General features: G+C 40.3%; 1 protein-coding gene across 2 annotated transcripts in view; it reads right to left on the reverse strand.

Annotated features, from left to right (window-relative positions):
• The window catches only part of C7H4orf19 (chromosome 7 C4orf19 homolog), an 84,739-nt gene that overhangs the window by 43,071 nt on the left and 28,046 nt on the right, over window positions 1-13,622 (reverse strand). The window contains exon 1 of one of the 2 annotated variants that reach the window (XM_025290185.3): window positions 4,086-4,183. The exons of the other annotated variant lie outside the window; for it this stretch is intronic. The gene's annotated coding sequence lies outside the window, so the exon portion shown is untranslated. Of the gene's footprint in view, window positions 1-4,085; window positions 4,184-13,622 lie in introns of those variants that run through there. 2 annotated transcript variants of the gene reach the window in all.

Genomic DNA, 13,622 nt, shown 5'->3' on the forward strand with positions numbered 1-13,622 from the left:
GCAAAATTTAAAACAATTCTGTACGGAGCCCTGTGGGGCTCATTCATTGCTAGTTTCCCTCCTCTGCACTAATGTCCCCTTGTTATTCTTTTCCTATCCAAGAGGAAACACATGGATGTTTCCAGAACTGAAATGAATAATCTCTTTCTCTTTATTCTCCTGTTTCAGTTTCTCTGGACTGAAAGAATTTTGGAATTGTAAACTTGGCACCAAAAATTACTCCAACTTATATCTGGATTCCTCGAATCATCAGAGGCTGAAGTCCTTTGGTCTTTCCCTTTTTTAGCACCTGGGGTCCTACCTCACCCTCTACTGGAACCCAGCGTGTGCCCATTCACCCCTCTTGGACTCTCCATGGGTGAGGACTGCTTTGGCCTTTCTCCATATCACCTCAGTCATTTGCCTTAGACAACACTTCAGAAGAGAGTATCTATTTAACCTTCACTTCCTTTAAAAAAAAAAAAAAGCCCCTTTCTTCACTGTAAAAGATGAGAAACTGTCACAGAAAGGCTTTGGGTGGCGTAGCCAACCTCCCAGCTGGCCCCTGTGATCCCTGCCTCCTGCTATCACATCTTCGTGAGGTCCTCTTCCCACACTGATGCAGAGCTGGCCTGTGTGTTCAATAAAACAAGGCGGAAATAATGATGTGTGATTACCAAGGTTAGGTTAGGAAAAGCATAACTGCTCCTGCAGGGGTCTTTCAAGTGGTTCGCTCTGGGGGAAGCCGCTGCCCTGCCGTGAGGACACTGATACGGTGGAGAGGAACCCACTGAGCCGCCTCGGAAGTGCACCCTCCAGTGCCAGTCAGGCCTCAGTGACTGAAGCCACAGCCCGATGCCTGACAGCAACCTCACAAGAGACCCACTCTGGAAAAGCACACCTGGCTGCTCTCAAATTCATGACCTCTGTTTTGCTCTCACCATGAGAGAAACTTCCAGGCTTCTGCTGAGGTGGAGGAGGTGCTGCCACCCAGGTGCTTGCAGTAGGAAAAGGAGGGTGGGGTGTCACCTGCATCTTAAACACAGTTCCATACTCCTACCATTCTGGCCTCAGAGGCCTCTCCCCTCAGCCCGAGTCCTGGAGCATTCTGAGCACCCTGCCAGGACTTCCCTGGCGCCAGTGGTTGAAACTCGGTGCTTCCAATTCTGGGGGCATGGGTTCAATCCTTGGTTGGGAAGCTAAGATTCCACATGCTGTGTGGCCAAAATATAAGGTGGGGAGGAGGGCATGAAAGCTGATGGGATTCATCTGTCCCATTTCCAGCTTCTGGGTCAGCTTTCTCAGGTCCACTGAGTGCGTGGCTGCTCATCTACCTACTTTCTGTTAATAGCAGCAGCAGGTGCCTTGGATCACTGAATCAGGGAAGGTCCAGGTAATACTCGGGGTGCGCACATGCATATGTGCTCAGCCGTTTCAGTCACGTCTGACTCTTGGCGACCCCATGGACTGCAGCCCATCATGCTTCTCTGTCCATGGAATTCTCTAGGCAAGAATATTGGAGTGGGTTGCCATACCCTCCTCCAGGAGATCTTCCTGACCCAGGGATCGAACCTGAATCTCTTATGTCTCCTGCATTGGAAGGCGGGTTCCTTACCACTAGCACCACCTGGGAAGCCCAGTATTCAGGGTGGGTATTATATAAAGAGAGGAGAATGAAGTAAATGTGCATTCAGCATCCTGAGATTCCTCCAGTCTCCTTCTTACCCTCAACCTCCCAAACAATCACTGGCAGCCAGACCCTTACCCTCAGGGCAAGAGTTTGCAGGCATTTTCTAAGGGGATCTGGCCAACACAAGAGGAAAGCCCTGAAATGACTGACGGTGGAAGTTCCCTAACAACTAGCTCAGCCAGATCCTACAAGTCACCATCAGTAAGTGCAATCGATCTCTCACCCTCATGTTTTCATTTGGAACTTTAGTTAAACTCCTTCACTCTAACATTAATGATTATCGAATAGCTGAGGAAAACCAAAAAACAATACAGAGAGATCAGAAACTATGGAGTAAAAAGAAAATTTCAAAAAAGATTAGTAAAGAATTCATGGAGATAAGAGAAATATATTGTCTACTGATGCAAGAAAATGATACTGTTTTAAAAAAGAGAATTAAGAGAACAACAACAAAAAAGCCTCTTAGGAATTAAAAATATGACAGCATAAATAAAAACTTGACTTGAAAGAATTTAAGTTAAAATTGAAGAAATTCGAGTGAAAAGACAAACAGACCAGAGGAGAGCAAGAATAAGAAAAGCAGATAAATAATCCAGGAATTCCAGGAGATCTAGGGAGTAAAACAAAAGAAAACAAAACACCCACAGGAGAAGAAAATATCAAATATTTTCCAAGAAAATTTCTCAAAACTGGAGGGTAGATTTTCTAGATTTAAAAGGCCCAGTGAGTTTCTAGTTGTTTAATCACTAAGCTGTGTCTGACTCTTTTGCAACCCCATGGACGGTAGCCTGCCAGGCTTCTCTGTCCATGGGATTTCCCAGGCAAGAATACTGGAAGGGGTTGCCATTTCCTTCTCCAGGGGATCTTTCCAACCCAGGAATCAAACCCATGTCTCCTACATTGGCAGTCGGATTCTGTACCACTGAGCCACCACGGAAGCCCTCGAGTTTCCTGTACAATGGATTAAAAAAAACAAAAACAAAAAACACAAAAATCTGCACTGAAGTGATATCACTGTCAAATTTCCCAACATATTCAACCAACTTTAAGAGAAGAAAACACGTACACACACACACACACACACACACACACACACACACACACACGTGACTGGGACCTGGAGTGGTGGCTGGAATTAGAATACTTACAGCAACCTTACTGTGAACAAGGAAACAGTAGAGCAAGGTCTTCAAAATTTGGAAGAAAAAAGAAAAATCTGAGTGAAAATAATTTCCAACATAGAACTCTCTAAGAAATCATGCTATCAGTCCAGTGAGGTAGAATACAGACATTTTTAGACAGGCAAGTTCTTACATAATTTTAAACTTCATATGCTTTCTGTCAGGGAGCTATAGGATATAGTCCATGAAAATGAGAAAATAAAACAAGAAAAAAGAGGTCTATGAAACAGGAGCTCCAACATAGCAGAGAAGTGAAGGGACCCTGTGGAACCGCAATGACAGAAGATCTCAGCAATAACCAGGCAGAGGGGGCAACCAGTTCAGATGAGCAGGTGAGCAGTCTCTGAGAGAGATTTCTTCAAAAGCATGAAATAGAATGGATACAACACGTGATATGAAACTGATAGAATCACGGAACACCTTTGGAGAATGTTTATACAACTGGCAAATATTTCAGTGCTGAATGAATGTTTACGTACATAAAACACATGCACACAAATCAAACAAAGATAAATAAACAAGTAAAAAGAAAATTATTAACTCTAGGCATAGGTTATGCTAATAGGAAAAAATAGTATGTGCTCCATTTCTGAACAGCATGGTCATAATAATGTAAACTTTGAATATTTTTCTAATCAAAACTGAGATGACCCTACACTGTGAGGACGGCAGCTGCCCATAGTAGAGGGGAATAAAGAACTAGGTCCTCATGTTTGTTGGGGAAAGTTGGCATACAGTGACATCTCTGAAAAAAGCAGGAGGTGGTGGGACTTACTTGCCATTAAGGTATATGGAGGTGGAGTGGAAAGTAGTTTCTCTGGGGAAGGGGAAAAGAGGAACAGGAGCCTGGGACCTGCTCATTTTCTTAAGAAACCTTGTAGAACCAGCATGTCTTTTAAGCTGTACCCTGCTATATATGATTTTGATGAACATTTAAAAAATAATTTAAAGTGTAAGAGTATATAGACAGCTAACGTGTACTGCTTTTTCAAAATAACACCTATGTAATTTTGATAAATAATATTTTGGGTGTTTACTTTCCTTTTTCATAAATTGAGAGGGTTGGACTAGACCTCTGCATGTGTGTTTTTTGTATCTTTTTGTACATGTGTCTGGACTTGTGAACATAAACACACACAAATCTGATAATCAACAGTGGAATTCCCCTGATTATTTGATCATTAAAAATTAATATGTATTATCCACATATTTACAAAGGTATAATCCGATCCTACCGAATGAAGAACAAGGTGGCACAACCATCTACCGATTTGTAGAGAAACACCTGAGGTTGCATTTCTGTCTTCCCCTGTCCATGTGAGAGGAGACACAGGAAGAGACTAAAGTTCCCTGCTGCTTAGACTCTGGCCTGTGACGCAAGTATGGTGATGCGGGCCTAAAAGTTAATATTTATCCATCTCAGGGAGTTAAACTTGGCTTGAGAACTTGGCTGGAGGTTGGGGGTAGAAGGAAAGTGCTACAAACTCTGGTAAAGTTAATGCTTTAGCATAAATTTGTGTTAAAGTCAATGTTAATCTTGGTAGCACAGCCAAGTCACTCGCATCTTCTCTAGCATATGCCAAGGAAGTTGATGGTGAGTCCTTCAACTTTCGCTTCACTTTCAACAAAACTAAAACACTAAAATGGGGAGGGCCAGGTATGGAGCTCTGTATAAAAGAGAAATAAGAAGACTGTCCAATTCAAATCTCCCGTTTCTTCCTAGCTTGGTGACTGGTGATTCAATCTCTCTGGGCCCTGAATTCTTCATCCTTGAATACCTATTTCATGTAGCTGTTAGGAGTATATGTGTTAATACCTGTAGAACACTGAAAACAGTGCCTACGTGTGTCTTCTCTAAAAACATATGCAAAGAACAGAACTGATTTATTGGGGTCTTAGATTCATGGCTGATGTGCACTTTCATGGGCTCTGGCATGCTCTCCTTCTCTCTCTTTAACCTGGACTTTATTTATGTAACCTGGTCTTCAGAATAATGGAAACTCTAAGAAGAGAGACTTTCCCATGACAAATTTGGTCAAGTCAATCTCAAAAAGTCAAGGAACACATTGTTCACGGGCCATAGTAATCCTGTTTGGCAAAATCTCAGGTTACATTCATTTGCACCAATGTTTCGTACCTGACGCTAGAGCTTTCCTTTGGATGCCAGATGCGTTTGGCATTCTTGGATGTGGTGGACAGACTCTGTACTAGTGCCAAGTTAAGGAGTCCAATGACTGGCTTAGGGACATGCTCTCATTCCTTTTTATTTTTCCGGTCCCCAACAATATCTGGCCTACAGAGAAGGAGATTGTTTGTTGAATTTAAAATGAAAAAAAAAAAAAAAAAAAACAACTGGTATGCTTCTCATAGTTGAAGAGAAGAAGAACAACCATACCTTACAGTTACTCACAATTCTCTCATCTATGAATGTAATCTTATTTTTCTAATCTTTTCTGTTTATACTAAAATTTTTATAGGTTAAATCACTATATTAAATGGAATGTTACTGTATCATTACAGTATGTGTAATTTACATTTAAAGAAATTAATAAAGAAGACTCACTGTAGGGAAGTAATACTGTTTAGTTGTGAGCTATTTTTTGTGTTAAAAAAAACCCCCCAAAGAATATTAATTCCTTATCAGATATATGGTTTCCAAATATTTTCTCTCATTTCATAGGTTGGCTTTTCACTACCATTTCCTTTGCTATATGCAGTTTTTTTAGCTTGATGCAGTCCCATTTGTCTATTTTTGCTTTTGTTGCCTGTGGTCTTGGTGTAAGATCCCAGAAATCAATGCCAAGATCAATGTCATGAAGGTTTTCTGTCATATTTTGGAGTTTTATAGTTTCAGGTCTTAGGTTTACATCTTTAGTCCACTGTGAGCTGATTTTTGTGTATGGTATAAGATAAGGGTCTAATTTCCTTCTTTTGCATGTGGATATCCAGTTTTCCCAACTGTCTTTTCCTCATTGTGTATTCTTGGCATCCTTGTTAAAGATCAGTTAAACTTATGCTACAGACTATAGGTCTGTGTGCCTGAAAGAACAGGATTGTGCATGTGTGTGTGCTCAGCTGCTTCAGTCATGTCCGACTGTGACCCATGGACTGTAGCCCTGTCCATAGGATTCTCTAGGTAAAAATACTGGAGTGGGTTGGAGTGGGTTGCCATACCCTTCTTCAAGGGATCTTCCCGACTCAGGGATTGAGTCTCCTGTGTCTCCTGCATTGGCAGGAGGATTCTTTATCCACTGAGCTACCTGGGAAGCCCCCCAAATGGGATTAGTGCCTTTATAAAAGAGACCCCAGAAAGCTCCCTTGTGCCTTATGCCACCTGAGGTTACAGCAAGAACATAGTTCTCTATGAACCAGGAAGTAAGATCTCACCAAATGTTGAATCCCAACACCTTGATCTTGGATTTCCCAGCCTCCAGAACTGTGAGAAATACATTCCTGTTTTTTACAAGTCACCCATTCTATGGTATTCTGTTACAGCATCTTCGATGGACTAAGATTCCATGTAGTTATAAACTTATTTCTGGGCTTTTTATTCTTTTCCATTAGTCTGTACATCTGTTTTCAGTATCAAACTGTTTTAGTTACTGCAGCTTTGTGATACATTTTGAAATCAGAAACTGTGATATCTCATGCCTTTTCTTTCTCAGGTTTGCTTTGGCTCTTCTGGGTCTTTTGTGGCTCCATATGAATTTTAGAATTGTTTTTTCTTTTTCTGTAAAAACACTGAGAGTTTGAGATTCTGACAGATGTTGCACTGAATCTGTAGATCACTGGGTAATATGGACACCCTAACAATATTAGGTCTTCCAATCCATGAACATGAGATGTCTGTTAATTTCTGTCTTTATTTCTTTCATCAATGTTTTATAGTTTTCAGTGTACAGTTCTTTCACCTCTTTGGTTAAACTTACTCCCATACAAATAAAGTATTTTATTCTTTTTGATGCTACTTTAACAGGGATTGTTTTCTTAATTTTCTTTTTAGATAATCTGTTTTCAGCACATAGAAATGCAGCTGGCTTTGTATGTTGATTCTGTATCCTGTGACTTTACTGAATTCCTTTATTAGTTTTAATTTGCATGTGTGTGTGTGTGTGTGTAAAATCTTAAGGCTTTTCTACATGTAAGATCCTGTGGATTTTTATAATCATTTCATAAATGCTGTTAGACAACAAGTTATTAGAGAAAACTTAGATCCTGAATTAAATGAGAATAAAAATATTTGGAGGGAAATACAAGTAAGTATTTATATAATTAAAGAATAAGGAAGGATTTTTTTTTTTGGTTACTAAAGTTCTTGGAAAAACACAAATAAAAGATTAATAAGTTACATAAAGAGCAAACATTTTTCACCTTAAAATGTGAAAAACTGCAAAGATCCAATGAAACATTTGTGACACAGATGATAAAGGGTCACTAACTTTAAAAGGGTTCATAATTCAGTAGGATATTTATAAAGATATCAGCAACAAAGGACATGACCAACCAATTAGGAAGTGAATAAATATTAAAGACAATGAACATGAAAAATTATTCAGAGTTAAAGAAAAGACTTAATCCTGATGAATACTGCTTAATGTAAAAAAAGCATCTATACTAATAAGTTGGTTTAGTAATAAATATGTGAGACCTCTTATTTGAAAAACAAAAAACCGATCAATCAAATACATAAACAGAAGTGAGTGTGGTAATGAAGCAGGTAAAGAGTTTCAGGGAGCAAGGATTGCCCAGCAGTGTTAAATGACACTCAAGGGTCAGGGGAGCAAAGGACTGTAATGCCTCCTAAGTTCAGCACCAAGAAGGCAATTGGTGACCTTGGCAAAGGCATTTTGGTGCTGGGGTGAATCTGGAAGCTAGACTGCTATGGGTTACCCAGCTTCCTCAGTAGGTGAAGAAGTGGAAATGTTACCCATAAAAACTCTAGAAGGAAACCAGTTGTGAAAGGAAGGTGAGAGAGAATGAGAAAGAAAAAAGCAGGATTAAAGGAAGGTTTGCTTAAGTTGGGAGTTTACAAGCTATTTGGATATGCTGGTTGGAGATAGTGGGAAGAAAGGGAGGAGTTGAAGACAGAGGAAAGGGAGAGGATTATGGCTGGAATAAGGTCTGTTAGCAGGCGGAAGGGAATGATGGAGGGTCAATCTGCCTCAGACAGGAGATGATGAGACATGAGATGGACCTGTGCTGAGTGTCTTCATTTTATGTCTTCCTGTTCTGCAGAGGCTAGAGAGCAGAAAAGAGTTCCCAGCCTCACTTGAAGTAGGGTTCCCAGATCCACTTAGATTCAGGCAATCCTATGCAAGAAGGGGGGTTTCCCAGGTGGCACAGTGGTAAAGAATCCACCTGCAATGCAGGAGACACAAGTTCAATTCCTGGGTTGGGAAGATTCCCTGGAGTAGAAAATGGCAACCCACTCCAGCATCCTTGCCTGGGAAATCCCATGGATAGAGGAACCTGGTGGGCTACAGTCCATAATGTTGCAAGAGTCAGACACAACTGAGCAACTGAGCACCCATGCATGCAAGATGAGACAGGGAGAAGGAAGGGAGGCAGAGGTTGTACTTTGGCTACTTCTGCTTTTTCTGCTGGTAAACCCCACAGGGATGCACTGGGTTTTCCGTTAGCAGTGTCCCAGCACCCTGGTGCTTTGTGGATGTCAAGAGGCAGAATGTGTGCATTGGATTTTTGTCTGTGCAGACCCCTGAGTCATGGTGTACTTCTCGGGCCATCATTCACGGCAGCTCACGGGGTAACCCCAGCTAGCTAAGGTAGTGTTCCGCTGACCATTTCCAATTCCCTCTCTTTTTGGTTGTGTAAGAGGAGGCAGCTCCCTGGGAGGGTTAGTTGTACGGTGGTATTTGTTGTTTTGGTGTTATTGAGCCTGCTACTCAAGCCTTTCTAGGGATATTGTAAGCATTCAATTCCTTGTATTAAATTTCCTTTTGCTTGAAATGGCTAAGTAATTTCTGTTTCTTGATTGAGAGGGACATCTCCTTTTGTATCGAGAGGGAAGGAAGAATGGATATACATGTAGATAAATGTGTGTGTGTGTGTGTGAGATGAAAATCTCCCAAATGCAGGAGTTTTTAAGCTTTGGTGTTATAGAGCCTCAAGGAGTTTCCGGATAGGGTTCAAGGCATCAGTAAACTTAAATGAGTAAAAGTCATATCTCCTTCTTTCCGAATCTCTAACTTAAGTTTAGTATTTTCTTCGATTCTGAACGCAGGCATCACACTGCAGCATGGCTGGCGGTTCCTGTGAGTCACCCCTGACAGAAGGCAGGCGTTTTCACAGTGTTTTAGGGCTGTTGTAGGTCCCAAACATTGTTTATGCTCATAATTATGGTATTTATTAGACTCCTGCTAGATCTTGTTCTGTAATACACTTATAAAGACACACACACTGATGTTTTTCCAAAGAAGACAGCAGATGATTAACAGGCACATGCAAAGATGCTCAACAACACTGATTATTAGAGAAATGCAAGTCAAAACAACTATGAGCTATCACCCTACACCTGTCAGAACGGTTATCATCAAGAAATCTACAAATAACAAATGTTAGAGATGTGGAGAACAGGGAATCATCATACACTGTTGGTGGGAACATAGATTGGTAGCACACTATGGAAAAACAGTATAGAGGCTCCTCAAAAAATTAAAAATAGAATAATCATATTATCCAGCAATTCTACTCCTAGGTATGTATACAAAAACCCCAAAAAAACAAAGAGCAAAAAGAAAACAAAAATTTGAAAAGATACATGGCACCCCAATATTCATAGCAGCATTATTTACCATAGCCAAGATATGGAAGCAACCCAAGTGTCCATAAACAGAGGAACAGAAAAAGATGTATATACATACATCCACATCCACATCCACACACAATGGAATATCACTCAGCCATAAAAAAGAATGAAATTCTTTCATTTGCCACAATCTGGATGGACCTAGCAAATATTATACCTAGTGGAGTAAGTCAGAGTTAGGAAATCCTATATATCATTTATATGTGGAATCTCAAAAATAATATAAATGATCATATATGCAAAACAGAAACAGACTCACAGATCTAGGGTATGGGATTAAGAGATACAAACTGCTGTGTATAAAACAGATGAGCAACAAGGATATACTGTATAGCATAGGGAACTACAGCCATTGTCTTATAATAACTTTTAATGGAGAATATAATCTGTAAAAATACTCAACATTATTCTGTATACCTGAAACAAATATTGTAAATCAACTGTACTTCAATTTTAAAGAATGGAATATAAAAAATAAAACACAGTATTATATCACAATTTTTAATGTCTTCTGTTTTGCCTGTAGAGTTTCTAAACTTTGGCACTAGTGATATTTTAGGATGGATACTTCCTTCTTTGGGGGGACTGTTTTCATGCTGCAGGATGTCTGAGGGCCTCGACTACGCTAGTAGCTCTCTTCCTGATCACATGACCATCACAGATGCCGTCACCTGGGGGCAAAGGTGGCCCTGGCTGGGAGCCACTACTCTGACTGAAGGAGAGAGGGCTTAAAAAATGGATGCAACAGAGGATGGGAAACAGAAGTGACTAAAGAAACACACAATTGAGTGATGTTAGGGGACCAGATGAAATCAAATGTAGTCATCCTTTAGTATCCTTTGCGGGATCCAGGACCCTGTGGATATTAAAATCCAAGGACACTCAAGTCCTTTACATAAAATGGTAGAATATTTGCATAAGCTATACACACTCTCTCAATCATCTCTAGATTATAATATCTAATATAACATAAATACTATGCAAATAATTGCAAATACAATGTAAATAGTTGCTAGTGTGTGGCAAATTCAAATTTTCCTTTTTGGAAATTTCTGGAACTTACTTTTTTCAAATTTTTTTTTTTTTATCTGTAGCTGGTTAAGTCCATAGATGCAGAACTTGCAAATATAGAGGGCTAAATGAACAGAGGAGCCTATGGGTGAGAGAAGAAGTTTTCAGGGTTTTATTTTTCCTACATGAATATTCACATGATGGACAGTCTGCCACCAATAGCATATGTGATGTAGGTGCCAACTTACAAATGAGATGGGCTGGAATTACCTACCGCGTCCAAAGTACTGTTTCTTCCACTGATCGAAAATGCTAACATGTCTTAACATGCTGGTTGAAAAACACACTTTCTTGAAGCAGAAGGATAATGGAGAACATTTAGAACCTAAAAATAACTGTTACTGCCCCTTGTTCTGCTACTGTCCAGAACAACAGCAACAAGAAGCAGGCTGGGTATATTCTGGACTTTAATGGGTTTGCAGGTTGCTGCTCTAAGAAAATTGGGCCCAGCAGGCATGGCTATGAAGGATATGGGGCAACCCTATCGTTTAGCAATGTGACTCCTAGGTATTTACCTAGGAGTAATGAAAACATATATCTGTAAAAAGTCTTGTCCAAGAGTGTTGACAGCATCTTTATTCAGAGTAGCCCCAAACTGGAAATAACACAAATGTCCATCCACAGTGTACCTGTGGTGTGGTCATACAATGAAATACTACCAAGCAAGAAAAATGAATGGACTGTTGATATATGCAACAACATGGATGAAACTCAAAAACATGTTGAGTAAAAGCAGCCATATACAAAAGAGGGAATACATTCGTACGGACTGTGTGATTCATTTATATAAGTTTTAAGTAGGCTACATTCATCCATGGCAATTAAAAAAATCAGAATATTGACTGGTTCCATCAGGGTGGGGACAAGAACTGGTTGCAGAGAGGCATGGGAAATTTTCCTGGGTGAGGATGTTCTATTTCTCGAGGAAGAGTTGGGTTATACAGTTGTACGCAGTTGCCAAAACTCACCAAATTGTACACTTGGATTTGTACATTTCACTACATGTAAATTACAAGAGAAGAAGGAGAAGGAAGAAGAGGGGGGAAAGTGAAGGAGAAGAGGAGAAAGAGAACGGTAAATAAAAACTGAACTTACAGTCAACAAAACACATACTGAAATGTTTGAAATAAAGTGAGGTCTGCAATACACTCTGAAATGTAGTCCCCTGCGCCTCGCCCCGTGAAAAAAGGGTGGGGGATTGGTAGATAGCCAGGTGGTTAGTATGTGAGTTTTAAAAAGACACAAAATGTGAATTGTAGATTCTAGATGGTGGGATGTACAATTCTTTAAATTTTTCTGTAACTTGAAAACTTTACACTAAACAATGTGAGTGTATGGCAGAGCATCTCTTTTTGCCTTTTTGGATTATTTCTTTAACTGTTGGGCCAAAAAAGAGACTTGGAAATAAGGAAAGCATTTCATATAGCTCTTGTTCTATTTTAATAAATGGAACCTCAAGTGTCATACACATCACCTCCACCCCCTTAATAACAACAATCATCTATGAGTACATCGCCACCACCACCTCTGGATCTTGGGGCTGTCCCAGCATGGCGCTAATTACTTTACACATGTCAGCCTCCTATAGAGAACTTCATGGTGTTCTTTATTGTTTAACAAAAAGCTCTAGGCGGAGTCACATCTTCAGAACTTCCAGACAGCCAGGAACTAGAACAGATGTTCTAAGAGGAAGATTATGTCTGTGATGGTGGGTATTTTTAGCAGAATGTATTATTCAAATATGAAGGTGTGGGACTGTGTGTGTGTGTGTGTGTGTGTGTATCCCGGTAGTGAGCGGGAAGTAGGAAGAAGGAAAACACATTTTAGAAAAAGATACATAGTATAAATCATAAAGCAACAGTAACTTTAATCCAATTTCTGTAGAGAGAGAAACCTTGTTCCTTTTCTCTTTTTCCTTAAACTCCTTGTATCCAGTGCCATTTGATACTGTCACCTGGCCAAAGGGTGTGGCAAAGGCCATCTGGATTTGGCACCCCCAGCTCTTTCCTAGCTTCCTTTTCTCAATAAACCTTTGACAAAGGTCAGGGGTTTGAAAGGTCGGGTTTTTCCTTGTTTGGTTCGTGTTTCTTGCTCAGTAGAATGATTAAACGTCTCTGAGTGTCAATAAATAAGTGGTTTCGGTGAAGCTTTTCGGAATCTGTTTCCCTGAAGGCTGCTTGGTGGCATGCCTGGGATTGGTTCGGTTTTGTAGGAAACTAGCAGGTAAACCTTGTAATTAGCAGGCTGCCTCGTCCCTGTGGCTCCTGATACCTGTACAGCCATGCATTTAAGAAGAGGGCAGGGATAAAATATCTTCACCTAAAACCAGGAGTCAGGCTTTGATCTTCAGCTCTGACTGACAAAATGCTAAGGTGCTAAAGAGGCAGAAGCCAGATTTGAGCTAAGGGGATCTCAGGACCCCTGGCACAGCTATGCTAGCACTAGAAAGAATGTATGAATTAGGTAAATACCTACCAGGAAAAAAATAAAAAAGACAATAAGCCAGCCTTGAACAAAAACATATCAGTTTTCTGATTAACTTTACTCTGGATGGAGGCCATAATTCAAACCTGATTCATGAAACAGTGTCGGACAATTCTGGCTGTGTACAGGGGCAACGTATCAGAACTGGATCAGCTACAGTAACCCCATACTGAACAAGTTCAGGATCTCTGGTTCATTTTGTGCGGATACCTCTGTGTTATGGTTAGGGAGAGAAGGGTGGGTTCCTGTAAAGCCAGGTCAAACCATCTCTTCCTGAGAAGTAACTGACGTGCAAATCAAGCATCTTCTGCCTGTCCCACTGGGAAAATACAGTAGACATGTTTCATACAATGACTCAATTAATGGTACCTAGGTTCCAGAAAGTAGCAGA

This window comes from Bubalus bubalis, chromosome 7 (assembly GCF_019923935.1).
Source record: "Bubalus bubalis isolate 160015118507 breed Murrah chromosome 7, NDDB_SH_1, whole genome shotgun sequence".
Classification (NCBI taxonomy): domain Eukaryota; kingdom Metazoa; phylum Chordata; class Mammalia; order Artiodactyla; family Bovidae; genus Bubalus; species Bubalus bubalis.